We start from the raw sequence: 19,276 nt of genomic DNA on the forward strand, positions 1-19,276 counted from the left end.
CATCACACACCGGGTCCTATTGTGGGGAGGGGGAAGCGGGGAGGGATAGCATTAGGAGTATACCTAATGTAAATGACGAGTTAATGGGTGCAGCATATCAACATGGCACATGTATACATATGTAACAAACCTGCACGTTGTGCACATGTACCCTAGAACTTAAAGTATAATGAAAAAATCATATATTTTGCAAAGATGTATGAATATCTAAGGAGACATCTATTTAACACAGTAGAGTAGAAGTATATGGGAGGAGAAAGAAGAAGGGGATCTGAAAGAAATGAGGAAGAAAAACTCCAGAGATAATGTGTTATGAACTGAGATGTACAATGGACTATCTGCACCTGAATCCCATCCCTAAAAAAAGAGCAACAACAACAAAAATAAACCAACTGAATTATATTGAAAATTGCTATTTGTTACATGCAACATCAGACACATCATCCATTTATTCCACAAATAGTTTTAGGCACCAGCTGTGTGTTCCACTGTTCCAAATACTTAGAACACAGGAGTGAATATCATATGCGATGTCCCAGCATGCATGATTCATAGTCTCCTGGAGGTGACAGACAATAAGCAAGCACATACCTAACTAAATAAACTTACTACATGATTGCTAATGTAGTAAAGCGACGATACTGCAAGTGCTATAGAGAAAAATAAAACGGGGTGGCTCACATCTGTAATCCCAGCACTTTCGGAGGCTGAAGCGGGTGGATCACTTGAGGACAGGAGTTTGAGACCAGCCTGGCCAACAGGGTGAAACTCCGTCTCTACTAAAAATACAAAAATTAGCCAGGTATGGTGGTGCACGCCTGTAATTCCAGCTACTCGGGAGGCTGAAGCACAAGAATCCCTTGAACCCAGGAGGTGGAGGTTTCAGTGAGCCAAGATCACACCACTGCACTCCAGCCTGGCTGACAGAGACTCTGTCTCAAAAAACAAACAAACAAACAAACAAACAGAATGAAAGGATCAAGAGTAATGGGGTGAGGACTCTTTTAAGTCTTTGCTATGCAAAATGTGCTCCAGGGACCATCAATACAGGCATCACCTGGGAATTTGACCCTACCTTTCCCAGATTTACTGCAACAGAATGTGCATATTAAATAAAAACCCTAGGTGATTCACACATATGTTAAAGTATTGTTTTAAACAAAGTCATCAGGAAGTACCTTTGAGGAGTGGATACTTGAGATCAGAATGCCATGGATCGGTCCTGGGGAGGCAAAACCTTTCCAGCAGAGAAGAGTTCTACTGAGGTCTCCTGGTGAGTGTTGGCTCATTTAGAGAAGAGTATGACTGCCAGTTTGCCTAGAACAAAAAAGAAAGGAGGAGAGTATTAGTATATAATTCAAGTCTTATTACTGGAAATACGTGTGCGTGTGTGTGTAGATAAATTTTCCAAATAAATTGCTTGTTTGTATATAATCATTTAATTTATTATACTCTTTATTGTATTTCAGTACAACAGTTCTGGCCATGTGGTGGTTATTCAAACATATTCTTGGTTCAATTATATAGCTGTTGTCATTAAAAAATAAAATTCAATTATGGTTTATTGCATGCATAATTCAGCACAATTCTTAATTATTTTTATTTCATCAATACTTCTAAAGGGGTAAGTATGGGGGAAGAAGGCATGGTTCTGTGATGTTTGTTAACTGTAGTCAGCAAAGGAAGCAGAATCTAAACCCAAGACTTCTGAATCATTTCCAGGAACAGATGATTACTTCTTTCACGTGGTGTTTTTTAAATTATAAATACCTAGTGCAGTTGCTTACTTTTTAATAGCTATATCATTATTAAGAGGAAGTAGCTGGAACTATGGAAAATATTAAACTGAACCCCAGAACTAATGAATGATAAATATTACTGGCTTCAAGATGAGCCAGTCATGCAAAAAATCATTAAAAAAACACTAAGAACTAGATGTTGATAACAAAATACTAGCTGGCTCCGTGAAAGCTCGTCATATGCCTTCCAAACACATAATGAAGTAATTCTTCTTTTGTCATTATTAAATTACTTTAACCATTTTAATTTTGACACATACATAAACATTTATCCATACAAATATGTACACATGTATATAAATTTGTGTGTGGTGTTGCCATTTCTTACAACTGAGTTAAACTTTTCTTCTTATTCTCTCCCTCTCTCTCTCATATATATGCACACACACAGTTACATATGTATATGTATGAGTATATGTATAATCACATGCTGAAACTACCAGTTCATCCTCTTGCTGCACACCCGTGGGCTCCAACTCAGTGGTAAACAGCCTTTCTTTTTCCTCATGGTGTGAGTCATGTGTTTATAGGCTTGGCGGCTCTCAACATCATCTTGTGTAACCCCTTATGGTGAAAGTTTGCAGCATAATCCACCTAATCCACAACATCACCACCTCAGCACATCACCTACTATACCTATGCTTCATCTTCCAAAGTCTTCAGCCTGTCATCCAAGATTAGCTCCAAGATCAGCTCCAAGGTCAGCTCCAAGATACCAGAGAAGGGTAAGGCTGAACCAGAGCAAATCTTGAGGAAGAGGTCACTGACCTGAGCCTTTTGTCACCTCAGCTCCCACCCACCCTCATCCCTCTGCCTAGACCTTGCCACTACATGCATCTTAGAAATGCAGCCTGTCACTCAATTCAGGTCTGATTTTTTATTTGCTTAAATTTTCACTTTACAATCAGACACAAATAAAGGCTAATTTTAGAACTTCAATAAATAAATAAATAAATAAATAAATGCAGTGTGTATCTTGCATTGTCTTTTACTTTGTTATCTACAGAAGTTTTTATTTTAATAGTCAACTGTACCATTTTTTCTTTAATGGTCAGGACATTTTTTGACTTATTAAGAAATTACATTTTTTCTTAGATTTTTTTCCTGGAAATAAATTTTCATTATAATGGAATCATGTTTGAATGTCCCAGGAACCTTTTGTGTTCAACTCAAACCTCTTCTAATCACTTCTTAAAGATTCACATCTGATTTTCATCTCTGTATATTTTCTGTAAGAATTTTACTTGACATAGAGTTTACAGACATATATTTTGTTTTCCCTAGTAGACATACAATCTATAATTTTATGGTTGGTATGAACTCTTCTGGTGTGTAATCTTTATTCCTTTTAATGTTTTTATTTACATTTTTACTTAATGACAAAATCTCAAACATTCATGAATTTTTGTGTATGTAACTATCATAAAGTTTAAGATATAGTGTATTTGAAGCTTGCCCCGGGTTCCTTTCCAGGTAGTATCCATCGGTACTATTCTTAACTTCTATCATCATCAATTAATTTTGCCTGTTTTTGAAATTCATGTAAGTAGAAACAAAGAATATTCACTTCTGGACTTGCATATTTTTTTCCACATGAATTTTTTAAAATTAATCTATGTTGTTGCATGTAGCAGCAATTTTTAAAATTACTTTGGTGGTATTATGTTGTAAAAACATACCAAAAATTATATGTCTATTCTTATGTGGAGGGAAACTGGTTGTTTTGAAATTTTTGGTTATTATAAGTAAAGGTTCTGTGCAAATTTTTGTATATGCCTTTTGGTGGTCATGCACACATTATGTGGATGTACATGTAGTAGGAGTGTATATAGTATCCTTAATGTATGTACATAGAAAGGTTGGATAGGGCATATACTTTAGTAAGTAATATACAATTTTCTGAAGTAGTTGTATAAATTTATACTCCCTCCAAGTATGGTATTTATAGTTGCTCAACCTATTTAAGATCACTTGAAAGTTGCTATCTTGTTCATTATAATGATTCTGATAGCTGTGTAGTGTTATTTGATTTGGATTTAATCTGTATATCTATTGTGACTAATATCTATCTTTTAATGTGCTCATTAGCATTTAGGAATCTTTTTTAAAAATAACTTCACTATTAATGCTGATTTTTTATAGTTTCTTGTCTCTTCCTTGAATACAAGTCGTTCAGCAAATAGATTGAAAATATTCTTCCAATCCGTTTGCATTTTCATTCTTTCATTGCTCTATTCAAATGAACAGAAACTTTTAGCTTTAATAAACTCAACTATTTTATTTTTCTCTGATAACCAGGATTTTTATGTACTAATTGAGAATTTTTTTCTAATATGAAGAAAAGATAAATTTTTGAGGTGATAGATAACCTAATTACTCTAATTTAATCATTACACATTATATACAGGTATGAAAATATCACATGAACTCCCAAAATATAGAAAACTATTATACATAAATAAAAAAGAAATCATTGTCAAAGGCAAGATTATGAAAACATATGTATATGTGTTTTTCCAGTCTTATGTTTTACCTTTCATATTTAGGTTTATAACCACTTGAAACTTATTTTTTATATGGTGTGACATAGGGGATCAAGGGCCACTTTTTTTTCCCTCAGATATCCAATCAATTCAGCACCATTTATCAAAAAAGACAATTATTTTCTCCACTGATTTATAGGAGTGCCTTTGTTGCATATCAGATGACTGTATATGACATTCAATTGTTTCATTGGTTATATACATTGACCTATATTACACTGTCTTCAAAACTGTAGCTACATAGTAAATATTGGTATGTAGTAGTTTAAAACTTTCAATTATTACTCTCAAGAATAGCTCTTCTATTCTGTATTCTGCATGCTTCTATATAAACATAAAATATGTCTGTTTATCAGTTTTCCTTAAAAAGTCTGCTTGGATTTTGATATATTATGAATACATGTATATGATTCAATCTAAAAATACTTGAGAAATAAACAAATTGAGAAAAAAATAACTGATCAAAACTAACCTGAGAAATTACAGAGAATCTAGAGAGCTCAAATCTAATATAACCACTGATTAACAGTTAAAAAGTCACATAAATACAAATCCATTCCCACACAGTTTTGAAGACGAGTTTCTCTAATCAATTCCACTCTTACATTTCAGAATGTAGAAAAAAAAAGATTTTTTTAAACTTATTTAATTATGCTAGCATAACCTTGATACCACAATTCAAAAAGAACAGTAGGTAATAAAAAATTACAGGACAAATTTACTTATGGATGTAAATGTACATACCCTTACCAAAGTCTTAATGAGCCTGAGAAGGCAATGTATACAATTATCGCATTACCTGTATTGAGTTTTTTAAGGAAGTTCAAGGTTGTTTTGCATAAGAGTCCAATATATTTATCATTTTAAGAATTAAAGTAGAATAGTGTTATAATCATCTCAATACATGCACAAAGAGCATATGATAAAATTCAACATCAGTTCATGGTTCAAAAATTAAAACAAAGAAGATTCTTTTCAGTTTAAGGAGGCATCCTTAACCTGGTAAAGCTACAAAAGTATTTTTACAATTAAAATTACATTGTGATATTGAAAGTAATATCTCTAAGTTTAAAAGTAAAGATGTGTGCCTATTATAATCATGTTAATTCACCATTAGTGAAGAAGCCAAATGACTAATGCAGGAGAGATAAATATACACATAAATAAAATAAAAGGATTAGGAAGAAATTAAACTCATTATTTGTGGATTATATGATTACCTACCTAGAGAATCATACTGACTCAATCAATCTATGTATGTACTTAGATATGTATCTATGTATGTTATTAGAATACATAATTTCTGGATGAAAAAATCAATGAACAAAATTCAATTGCATTTCTTAACACTAGGAAAAAAACTTTTTAAATGAAATAAAATAGATTCTTTATACTATAAAATAAAATTCTAAAGCATTTAGACATAAATCTAAGAACAGGAAAGGACTTTGGGTAGAAAATTATAAACTGCTTGACAAACAATTTTTAAAATTCAAATAGCAAGATATACTGTGTATCTTCACTGTAATATGCAATATCATAGACATATCAGTACACTACAAGTGGGAAATTTAAAGAAATATGAACATATGAATATTCAATATAATTCGAATTTAATTGCCAATTTTTTTTTTTCCTCGTGCCTTGACAAAGTAATTCTAAAAGCATTGGGGAATAAAAGATCTGTTAAAAAGCAAGTCACTCTCAAAACTCTCGGTGAAGAAATTGCCTGAAAGAGGCATCAAGAATTATTATAAAGCTAAAATAATTAAGACATTGTACAATGGGGACAGAGTTAAAGAAACTAATAGAATACAGTAGAGACTTTAGTCCTAGATGTGTCCATATACAGCAGTTTAATTTATGACAGAGTTAGAAAATGTAATGAGAAAATGGGCTTTCAAATAAATGATGCTGAGCCAATTAGCCATTCATATTAAAAAATTGAAATTGTATTTTCCTTTATCTCATTTTCAAACCATCATTTCTAGGTGGAATACAAATATGTAAACCTTAGAATATAATATAGAATGCTATCTTTAGGATGTCATGGTAAGAAAAGATTTTCCGAATTGAACTCAGACAGAAAGCATAACCAAAAAAATATATATATTGATAAATTTGGGTACATTTAAATGAAAAAATATTTTGTGTACCAAAAATGTTATTAAGGTAACAAAAATGCAAGCTACAAACATAATAGACTATATATGCCATGCCTATAACCAAATAATGCTTTGTATCTACAATATATAAAGAAACATGAATAAAAACAATGAAAATAAATGGAAATATTACAGGAAAGAGAGTGCCTGTGTCAAAAAATATTTAATCTTATTGTAAATATGTAAATAACCATAAAAGTACAATTAGATACTTTTTAATAAACAAAAGACAAAACATATGTTTAAAAGTTTTAAATTATTACCAATTATTGATAGAGTATAAAATAAATGATAAATATTCTAGGACATTTAAATTGATATGTTTAATTGAAAAGCAATTTAACATTTAACATATCTTTTCTTTTTTTTTTTTTTTTTTTGAGGCAGAGTCTCACTCTGTCGCCCAGACTAGAGAGCAGTGATGCAATCTCATCTCGCCTCACTGCAACCTCCGCCTCCCAGGTTCAAGTGATTTTCCTGCCTCTGCTTCCCGAGTAACTGGGATTACAGGCACCTGCCGCACGCCCAGCTAATTGTTTGTATTTTTATTAGAGACTGAGTTTCACCATGTTGGCCAAGCTAATCTGAAACTCTTGACTTCAGGTGATCTGCCCGCCCCCGCCTCCCAAACTGCTAGGATTACAGGAGTAGGCCACTGCGCCCGGCCTTTAACGTATCTTCTGAAGTTAACCATTCTGACGTTGAATTATGTTATTTTTTCACCATTCGAAAACTCTTGCACACTTTACTAAGAGAAATAGATAAGAATGCGTAAAATAAAACCTTGCTAACAACAGCAACACAAAATTAAACAAAAGAATAAATGGCCAAAAGACCAAATAAACAACGCTGTTATGCATTGACATAAATTGAGAAAAGCCTAATGCCAAATGAAAGAAGGTATCGTAATTGATATAACATGGCTCCATTTATATGTTAAAAAAACAGATAAAATTATATAATATTCCAAGGATTCATGTAAATGTAGCAAAAGCGTTAACAGGCAACATTCAAAGCAGTTATAGAATCTGAGAAAAGGGGAGGATACAATAGGGGCAGGCCACAAGGGTCTTTTGGTATTTTGCTACTATCGAATTTCCTGGATTAGGTGGTGGTTATACATAAAACTGTTCTTTAAACTTTACATATCTATTGCATATATTACTCTAAAGTTAAGTGTCTTTTCACATTCATATTCATGCACAAAACATTACAAACATAACGATATACTAAAATATATTTTATAAAGTTGGTATGTCTCAAGAGGAACTTACCAATTAGCGGACCTCACAATAAAATGATCATACAGGGATCGGTAAATTTCCTTAAATGTCAATTTCTGCTTGTCTTTTTCTAATGTCAGATTTTTTCCAGAGAAAAGTCCATTCAACTCACAGTTTAATTAAGGCGGGAGTATAGGGTCTGGAGGCAGGGAACCTAAAGCCAATCCACGCTGACTTCCTGGAACTAAATCAAAAAGAAAACCCCCAACTGTCCACGCCCACGTAACCTAAGGACCAGTGGTTACTCCCTTTGCAATCCTCAACCCCTTTTCTGCATAGCAGATGAAAAATTGAAAGCACCTCTGATTAGTCACCTCCCACAACCAATCAGACTGGTCACGAGCCTAGTCTTCATTTGCATAAGGGTATAACTTTGTAACTTCAATTCAGCCTCTGATGGGTCACCTACCGCAACCAGACTGGTAGTGAGCCACTCCTTCATTTGCATAGGGTGTAAACGAAGTAACCAACAGGCGACCTCTACAGGGCATTTAACTACTAGAAAATTCTGTAACCAGGGCTTGTGAGCCACTTTTTTTAGCTCACTCCCACTCTGTGGAGGCTACTTTCATTTCAATAAATGTCTATTTTTGCTGCTTCACATTTTCATTGTTTTGTTTGTGCATTTTGTCCAATTCTTTGTTCAAAACGCTAGGAACCTGGACGACTCAAAGACCCTCCGCCAGCAACACAATGTCTTAAGCCCAGTTGGCAGTAGTAATCTAAATGCTGAGTGAGAAAATTGGAGTTGAGAAAACAACTTCCCAGCTGAGTCTCTCCTTTATCAGTGCACCACTGAGCCTTAATTCAGTGTCTCTCTAATTTAAATCTCCCAATGAGTAAATCCCAGTAATTACTTTTTATTGCAGTAAAAAAACATATAACACAAAGTTTACTTTCTCAGCCATTTTTAAATGTACAGTTCCGTAGTGTTAAGTATATTTCCATTGTTGTGAAACAGATTTCCAGAACTGTTTCATCATGCAAAACTGAAACTCTATAGCCATTCAACAACAACTTCCCCCATTTTCCCTCTCCCCAGGCATTGGTAACCACTATTCTACTTTATGTTTCTATGAATTTGACTATTTTAGATTCTACTTCACTTATAAGTGGGATCATATAGTATTTGTCTTATTTGGCTTACTTGCCCTGTAATTATTTTAGATGTTTGACCTTTTAAAATTAAACTCTTAATTTTGAGATAATTATAGATTCGCATTCAGTTGTAAAAATAATAAAGAGAGATCCTGTGCCTTTTGCCCACTTACCCTCAATGGTAACAACTTTCAAAACTCTAGTCAATATCACAGCCAGGATATTGGCATCAGCACCTTCAAGATACAGAATATTTCCAGCACCACAAGCATCCCATGTGTTGCCCTTTTATTGCCACACCCACTTTCCTCACACCCACACCCCTTCCTTAGCTCTTGTCTACAATGAATCTGTCTTCATTTCTCTAATTTTGTTACTTTAAGCATGTTATAAGCATGGAATTATGAAGTATTCAACCTTTTGGAATTGACTTTTTTCCCATTAATTCTCTGTAGATTTATCCAGATTGTTACATGTTTCAAGATTATGTTCCTTTCCATTTCTGAAATAATTCAATGGTAGGAAGATGCCACAGTTTGTTTAATCATTCAACCATTGAAGTTCAATTTGTTTGTTTCCAGTTTTGGACACTTATGAATAAAGCTGCTATATATATTCAGCACATGTTTTTGTGTTAACATAGTTTCATTTCTATGGTAAAAAATATCAATTAAGAGTGTGATAGTTGACTCCTATGGCAAAGGTATGTTTAGTAAATACACTATTGAACTGTTTTCCAGAGTGGCTGTATCATTTTTCATTCCCACTGCAAAGTCTGAATGGTACAGTGGTTCTGTGTCTTTGTCAAATTTTGTTATGGTCACTATTTTATGTTTCATCCATTCTAGATTTGTAAGAATATCTTATTATGGGAATTATTTGTATTTCATTAATAGTGATATTTAACATCTTTTCATGTACTAACTTACGATCTATATATCTTTGATATCTTTGGTGAAATATTTCTTCTTTTGCACAGGTTCTAATTGGACTTTTGTTTTTGTTTTTGTTTTTTTGAGACAGAGTTTTGCTGTTGTTGCCCAGGCTGGAGTGTAATGGCATGATCACAGTGATAACACCTCATCACAACCTCCGCCTCCCGGGTTCTAGTGATTCTCCTGCCTCAGCCTCCCGAGTAGCTGGGATTACAGGCATGCACCACCACACCTGGCTAATTTTGTATTTTTATGTATTTGGGAGAGACGGGGTTTCTCCATGTTGTTCAGGTTGATCTCAAACTCCCAACCTCAGGTGATCTGCCCTCCTCAGCCTCCCAAAGTGCTGGGATTACAGGTGTGAGCCACCACACTGGGCCTGTTTGCATTTTTACTGTTGAATTTTGAGGTTCTTTCTATATTGTAGACAGTAGCCTTTTGTCAAATACGGGGTTTGCAAATATTTTCTCCCAGTCTGTAGTTTTAAATAGAGCCTTTCATAATTCAAAAGTTTACATTCTAATAAAGTCCAATTTATCAATTTTTCTTTTGATTGACTATACATTTTGCATCAAGTCTAAGAACTCTGCCTAGTCCTAGGTTACAAAAATATCTCCTATGCTTTTTTCTAAAGATTTTATACTTTTATGTTTTACACTTAAGTCCATAATTTTAGATCAATTTCTGTATAAGATGCGTAACTTAACTGCAGGTTCTTTTTTCCCTTGCTTGCTCACTTCCTCACTCAGCTCCCTCATCATTTGTTGAAAAGACCATCTTTCCTCCAATGAATTCGATTAGTTATGTCATGTTGTCAAATATCAGTCTGGCATATTTTGATGCATCTATCTGAATTTTTTACTTAGTTGTGTTGCTCTATGAGTTTATTCCTCTGCTGTTACCATAGTCTTAATTAATGTAGCTATGGAAATATCTTGAAATGTGGTAAATTGATTTCCCTTTCACTTTATTCAACCTTTTATTTGCAGTTTTGTGCCATCTTATCCTTCAACTTGTATTTTAATAAAAAGTCATGTAGAAGCAGATATAAATGCACGTATTAGTTATAACTTTATATATAATTAAACCTAGCATTCTCAGATTGGTAAGAATTAAAAGCTGAAGTTGGCCAGGCATGGTGGCTCACACCTGTAATCCCAACACTTTGGGTGACTGAGGTGGAAGGAGGACTACTTAAACCCAGGAGTTTGGGATAAGCCTGGGCAACATGGTGAAACCCCATCTCTACAAAAACTACAAAAGTTAAGCGGGCATAGTGGCATACACATGTAGTCCCAAATACTTAGGAAGTTGAGGTGGGAGAATTGATTGAACCCAGGAGGTCAATGCTACAGTGAGCTATGACTGCGCCACTGCACTCCAGCCTGGGTGACAAAACCAGACCCTTTCTCAAAAACAAACAAACAAACAAACAAATAAATAAATATATAAAAGTTATAAAACAACAACAAAATTTAACAAAGACATAGGTCTCAAGAACAAATACTATAAAGAGATATTAGACAACTTTGTGACTTATCTCTGAATTGATCAGGCTTTAATAGCAAATATTGAAATTATTTTGCTTAGCTAAAGCAGAAAATGAATTTATTAAAAAATAATAATTAATAAGGGGGTCACATAATATTTGGGTGGGTCAAACAGCCAGCCTCAAATATTTTATTTTTAATCACTCATTGGGGCTGTAAAAATACCCCTGCCACCTCCACATGGCATTAACAGCATCCAGGACTGGACACCAGGACTTTCACCACTGCCCTGTGTCCAGCCAAATACCTATGATCATGCATGCCAGATATCAATCTCCCTATGATCATCACCTTACATAGGTCATGTTTAAAAAAAATTAAGCATTCCTACGTGCTATGTCCTCAACGTCCTCCTTCCTGATCAATGTTAACTTATAAATGCGAGATCCACAAATGTGTATCTTGTTAGCAGAGCTTGCTAGCACCTAATTGGCAGACCCAATTAGTATCAGATGATAAATAACAGCTGAGGAGAAGTAAATCCAGAAATAAGAGAGATTTTTGTCTGCTCTTATTTTGTAAGGATGAAACACAAATGCGGGAAATTACCACGATATATAGAGAGTATTTTAAAACATTGGGTGGTCCTTTGTGTTAAATGCACATAAAATTTTAGTCTATTTTCTTGCCTATCCTTCATACTTCTATTACATTTCATTTTTTAAAGCTTTTGTAAGAAGGGAATCATAGAATAATGATCAATTTTGACAGATATAAAGAGATTGTTGATATAATCAGTTTCTGTCACATGCATGAGATGAATTTGAGGGGGAGGAGAGATGGGAAGTAAACAATCATTTCTGGTCACTGTGATAATAATATTATAAATGCAATTCCATATCTTACTAATTAGTGTACGTTCTCTCATTATGCTATCTCATTCAGCCTCATGGCTTTAAATACCATTCATTTGTTGACTCATTCCCAGATTTATATCCCTAGCCCCCATTCTTAGAGCTAAGATCCAGACTCATATACCCAGTTGCCTACTTGCTAAATACTCTTAGAAGTTTGTATATATCTTAACCTTAACAAGATAAATGCAAATATTTTGATTTTTCTATAAAAATCTGTTCTTCCATCAAGCTTTCCAATTTCAATAAAAGAGGTCACTGGTTAGATGCTACCCAGAAATCAGAATAATCCTTAATTTCCGTTATAAATTAATTCATCCACAATCCATCAACAAGACTAAAATATACTCTGAATTTGCCTATTTTCTGGCATCTGTTCATTTTTGTGGGGATAGTTACCACGCCAACAAAAGTTGACAAAATATCTTGCACTATTCCAAAAGCATACTAAGATTTCCTCTTTCAACTCTTACCTTACTATAATCTATCCTTCATATCACAGTGTTTTGAACATGGAAATAAGAATACTTCATTCTTCTTAACAGTTGATAGTGGTTTCTTACTGCTTTTAAAGTATAAGACAAACTTCTATCATTGGTCTAACAAAGTCTCCATGGTTCCTGCCAACTTCTCCAAGTTGATCTCCTGTTCCCTCACTGGCCTTTAATAATTCTAATCATTCTAGACTTCAAGACTAAGATTTCTATTCCTTAGTGGGCTTTTTACTTATTATTTTCACTGCCTGGAATATTTTCCTCCCATGTCTGCTTATCAAACTCCTTCTTTTCATTCAAGTATAACTTTCTTCCTATCTATTCAGTCTAAATTACTGAAGAAAACTCTGCCCCCTTAATGAATACACAGTCTCTGTTCCTGTTCCTCTATGTAATATATAGTCTGTGCTTCCATGCTGAGAAAAATAGCAAACTACTGAATTTCCTGGTAACTTCTAGCAGGATCAATAAAATCCTCCTCCTCTGTTTCAAAGCTAGTTTGTCCAATAGAGTTTTCCTTTAATGTTTACATCATGATTTAACATGCCAATCTGTGAAAATGTAATGAAACATATGATTTGAATCATCACTAAAGAGAATCTTGAGCCATTAGAATGCATGCATTGTAAACATGTGTGATTACAGAAACATGTGAAAGTCTTCTTCAGATAGTGGTTTTTAAGGCTTTCTTTTTCATCAGATTTATATTGACAAGAATGTTTTCCAGACCCCTGCACACACTAGTTGTTGACACTTTTCTGGAGCTCACTCTCAGGCTCATCTTTATTATAAACCCTGGGATCAACTCTGCCCTTTGTTCAAGAGAAACTGAGAAACGTAATTAAGGGTCAGCAACTAAACACAGAAGCATCCTTGTTCCTAGGATACCTGTATTAAGTCCATTGTCACTTTATTTTATTCTTACATCTAAGACTCTACCTAGTATTCCATCTCTAGCATTGAGGGCCCTGTTTTATTCACTTTTGCCTCACTCTCTTACTGGGTAATCTGTTATCTCCTTCAAAACCTAGATCCTTCCACGAACATTCCTAATTCACAAAAGATGGACATAATTCTTCTGAATCCTAGTCCCTAAAAATGACACCCTGCTTTTTCCTACTAGAATTTTCTCACACCTATTATTTGTAGCTTGTTTGAATCTCTGCATAGAGCCTAGTCCACTGTGATTTTTCAGCAAGTACATTTGACACATATTTCCTCTCTCTTACCAGGCCTTTCTGATGCTTCCTTATCCAGTTATTGCCATAATAATGCTGTGTAACAAACAACCCCCAAATTTAGTGGGTTCTTAAAACAAGTATTTATTTCTCAGTCACTGGTTTGCTGGACATTATGGTTCTGGTGGATGTGTCTGAGGTTAATCAGACTTGACTCAGGCTGTGGCTTGGGTTCACATTTTTCCACATAATTTCTCCCCCTTCTGTAACCGTGTTTCTTTTCTATCCAGTGACACAAGCACAAGAGGGCTAAGTGAAAACACATGATGTCTCTTAAGCCTTTGTCTCAGAACTAGCTCATTATCATTTCATTCCACATTCTTTTTTTCTTTTTTTTTGAGATAGAGTCTCGCTCTGTCACCCAGGCTGGAGTGCAGTGGTGTTCACTGCAATTTCCACCTCCTAGGTTCAAGTGATTCTCATGTCTCAGCCTCCCAGGTAGCTGGGATTACAGGAGTGTGCCACCACATATGGCTAATTTTTGTATTTTAGTATGGACAGGGTTTCGCGATGTTGGCCAAGCTGGTTTTGAACTCCAGGCTGGTTTTGAACAAGTGATCCGCAGGCCTCAGCCTCCCAAATTGCTGGGATTACAGGTGTGATCCACCATGCCCAGCCTTCATATTCTATTTTCCAAAACAAATCTCATAGTCAAACCTATTATTGAAGAGGTAGGTAAGTGTACCCTACCATAGGGGAACCATTAGAATATGGGAGGGAAAAATAATTGTGAACAAATTCAGCTTACTGCAGATTTTCCCTCCTTAATTTGACTGATGAGACTGTTTGCCATACATTGCAAAGGCTATACTCCACTCACTTATTTATGCAGAAATATCTATTGAATATTTGTTATGTATCAGACACTGGAGTTTCATTACTGAATAAGAAATTATCTCTGTTCTCATGAAGTTCAAAAATCTCCTGGGAAAGTCAAAAAAGGTAAAGAGACAATTATAATGTCATATGTGCTGCAGTATTATTGTACATATGAGGTGCTCTGAACTCTTAGTCTCGGTGGTTATAGAAAGCTCTGTAGATGAGCAGTTTTCCCACAAATATTCGTCAGCTCCCAAGTTTTAACAATCCTCCCTGGGTTTATTTAATCCCAATATTTTCTACTTTCCTACTTAGACCTGTCTCTCTCTGTTTGCTGAATTCTCAATTCATATTAAAAAAAAACCAAAAAACAGGATTTGATTTTATTCATAAAATTCATAACAAATTTATGTTGAGATAATACATCCTTTGAGGATAATTATCTTCAATAAATTAAAATATGGCAATAAGTAGATTAGTCTAGAAAGATTGTCGGGACAGTATTTTGAAGTCTGCCCCACTGTGTCATTCAGAGTTCTGTAGAAAGACAGAACCAATATTCTATATACATGTGTATATATATATGTATACACACACACTCACACACACACACATACTCATGAGAGGGGATTTATTAAGATGATTAGCTCATGCAATTAAGGAGGCTGAGAAGTCTCATGACAAGCCATCTAAAAGCCTCAAAACCAGGGAAGTTGATGGTATAACTCTGTCTGAAGCCAAAAGCCTGAGAACCCAAGAGTCCACTGGTGCATGTCCTGGAGTCCAAAGACTAGGGAACCTAGGGTTCTGATGTCCAAGAGCAGGAGAAAGTGGGTCTCCCAGATCCAGAAGAGAGAAAGTAAATTCACCTTTCCTTTGCCTTTTTGTTCTGAGACCTCAGCAGATTGAATGGTGCTCATCCACACTGATGGTGGATCTATCTTACTCTGTCCACTGATTCAAATGACATTCTTTAAGGAATCATTCTCACAGGCATACCCAGAAGTAATGCTTACCATCCATCTGTGCTAATTCAATCCAGTTGACACTTAAAATTAACTGTCGCATTCACCTTACATGATATTAAATTATTTTTATAATGCTATTTTAGAATATATAGTAATTATTTATATTGTAGCAATAATAGTACTAACTTCACTACATGTGGATACTTTTTACATCCTATGATAATCGTATATAAAAATGGTTTTTATATATTTTTCATGATTTAAAATTTTTGACATAAACTTGTTACTATTATCAATGCTGCACTTCTAAATTCTCACTAGTATTACTTTCTGTCCACAGCTGACTAACTTGACAGACGACTCAAGGAGGAATTAACAAGAAATGCACCCAGAAACATTTCTTGTCATTCCAACTTACATTACACTAAAGAAAGCCAATGTGAAAGTTATAGAGAGTTTAATATGAGAGACATCTGATTCTAGCCACAGCCCCTCCACTCACCAACTGAATAACTATGAATTTGTTACTGAAACTTTTTTTTTCTTTTTTTCTTTTTTTTTTTTTTTTTGAGACAGAGTCTCGCTGTCTCCCAGGCTGGAGTGCAGTGGTGGCGCTACCTCGGCTCACTGCAAGCTCCGCCTCCCGGGTTCGGGCCATTCTCCTGCCTCAGCCTCCTGAGTAGCTGGGACTACAGGCGCCCGCCACCACGGCCGGCTAGTTTTTTGTATTTTAGTAGAGACCAGGTTCCACCATGTTAGCCAGGATGGTCTCAATCTCCTGACCTCGTGATCCGCCCGCCTCGGCCTCCCAAAGTGCTGGGATTACAGGCGTAAGCCACCGTGCCTGGCCCTGAAACTTTCTAAACTTCTATTTGCTCACTTATGAAATGTAATAATAATTTTTAAAACAGTTATAATATCACTTAACTGATAGAGTTGTTAGGGAGATTAAATGTGATGTGGCATGTGCTTCATAGCACCATTTTGCAGATATTTATCATTCAAAACTATCAGCTTTCATTACCGTGAAAAGAATGGTGAGCCTGTATTCGCTAATGCTTGGTGATTGGCCGTCCTTGGTGTTATGAATAACTTTCTAAAGGTCAGCCAATGCTTGCTCATTAGCTTAAAGTCAGTATGCAAGCATAACTCGTTGTTCCTTAGGGTCTTAAGAGACTAAAAACTGTGTGTGTGTGTGTGTGTGCGCTTGGCTGTGTGTTTGTGTGTGTAGAATATATAATTTATAGTAACATAAATTGAAAAAAAAAAACAAGAAACAATCAAATTTTTACTAACCAGTCACACATGTATATATATAAACAACATAACCTTATTTTTTAAAAAGTCATTTTGAAAGTCCCTTTCAGTTTTACAGTAGTTAAAGCTATCCTACACAATAATTTATTTCATGAATATTCTTATTTGTTTAATAACATCTAGGAGTTTAATTTTAAGATGCTCTAGCAGTGCCCTCTGTACTATCCCAACATCAGTAACCCCTGACATGGAAGCAAGATAAGGATTATTAGTTATTAAATATTGTTCTCACTGGAGTAAATGAATATCAAGTGATCTCTAAAAAGTCAGGTGGGGCTGGCAGCTCGTATGTGCGGATGGTAGCATGAAATATTATGAAGGCTCTTAGATGACCAGATTTGGAGTCTGAAGAAAGGGAACGATATGTATGTCTACTCTGGACTAACTGGGGTTCTATGTCTTTATCTTCTGAGCATTAAAAAAATTAGATTTAGTCACATTATTGGAACAGATAAATCTTATATTCAGTGATTTCCTGGGTCCCTTTAATACACTTCCTAATCCCCAAGCTTGGTACTTTCATGATACCCACTGACTTGCAAATATCACCCAGACTCAGAGAATGTTAGAACTTTAGGGAACCTTGAGAGAATTTAATCCAATCTCTGCACATTATGTGTGAGGAAGTTTCCTGATGACTATCACTCAGAAATTTCTTCTAAAGCCACATTCTTCTCTTGGTCTGCCTCATGAAGCGCTCGTTTTATTAAACTATTAAAACAATGTTCTACGCAACATCTCTGCACTAGTTTTTCCCTATTGTAGCCAATTCCCATCTCTAGGATTCTTTACAAAGGGTTCCTCCTTTCCCCATCATATCATGTCATGATAGCTATGCTTCCCAAACTCCAGTGGTGAGTCAAAGAAGATACCAGTCTACTTAGCTTGGATTATCTTGGGGAAATTTACTGATCTCATGATGTCCATTGAGATCATGTAAACAGGCAGTGCCCCAAGTGAGTTCTCTGCCATAAACATTGATAAGGCTTGTACAAGCTATTCCCTTCCTTACAGTGAACAGCTCCCTCCTAGTTCAACTCTCTTCCTTCACTGTGACAGGCCATGTCATATTCCAAGCAGAGAAGCATTATATAGAGAAGTAATTCTGGAAATGTGACTGACTCTGAGCTCTGACTTTCACTATCTGTCTCATCCATTGATCTCAGCAACCCTATTTCACCAATCCTCATCTGACTCTATTTTTGAACTTTGGACATCAGATCTACATTCAGAATCATAAGAGTTGACTCTTATAAATAGAAATATAACACTTAATTTCCATTCCTTCCATTTATGCATCCTAAAATCAGACATCGTATCAAGAATATATGAATGAATACAAAAGAAAAGAAAAAAACAAAGGCTAAAATATTCCACACTTAAATGTAGAAAAGGTCAGAGTAGAGTTAGAATATGAGACATTGGCATTCACAGACTACTGTGTAAATAAGGAAACGAAGGCATTCAAAGATGTTTTTTGAAACCAATGAAAACAAGACACAAAGGACCAGAATCTCTGGGACACATTGAAAGCAGTGTGTAGAGGGAAGTTTATACACTAAATGCCCACAAGAGAAAGCAGGGAAGATCTAAAATCGACACCCTAACATTACAATTAAAAGAACTAGAGAAGCAAGAGCAAACAAATTCAAAAGCTAGCGGAAGACAATAAAAAACTAAGATCAGAGCAGAACTGAAGGATATAGAGACACAAAAAAACCCTTCAAAAATCAATGAATCCAGGGGCGGTTTTTTTTTGTTGTTATTGTTTTTGTTTTTTTAACAAAATTGATAGACTGCTAACAAGACTAACAAAGAAGAAAAGAGAGAAGAATCAAATAGACAATAAAAATGATAAAGGGGATATCACCACCAATCCCACAGAAATACAAACTACCATCAAAGAGTACTATAAACACCTCTACGCAAATAAACTAGAAAAATCTAGAAAAAATGGATAAATTCCTGGACATATACACCCTCCCAAGACTAAAGTAGGAAGAAGCTGAATCTCTGAATAGACCAGTAACAGGCTCTGAAATTGAGGCAATAATTAATAGCCTATCAACCAAAAAAAGTCCAGGACCAGATGGATTCACAGCCAAATTCTACCAGAGGTACAAAGAGAAGCTGGTACCATTCCTTCTGAAACTATTCCAATCAATAGAAAAAGAGGGAATCCTCCCTAACTCATTTTATGAGGCCAGCGTCAT

Source organism: Mandrillus leucophaeus, unplaced genomic scaffold (assembly GCF_000951045.1).
Source record: "Mandrillus leucophaeus isolate KB7577 unplaced genomic scaffold, Mleu.le_1.0 Scaffold190, whole genome shotgun sequence".
NCBI classification, from domain to species: Eukaryota; Metazoa; Chordata; class Mammalia; order Primates; family Cercopithecidae; genus Mandrillus; species Mandrillus leucophaeus.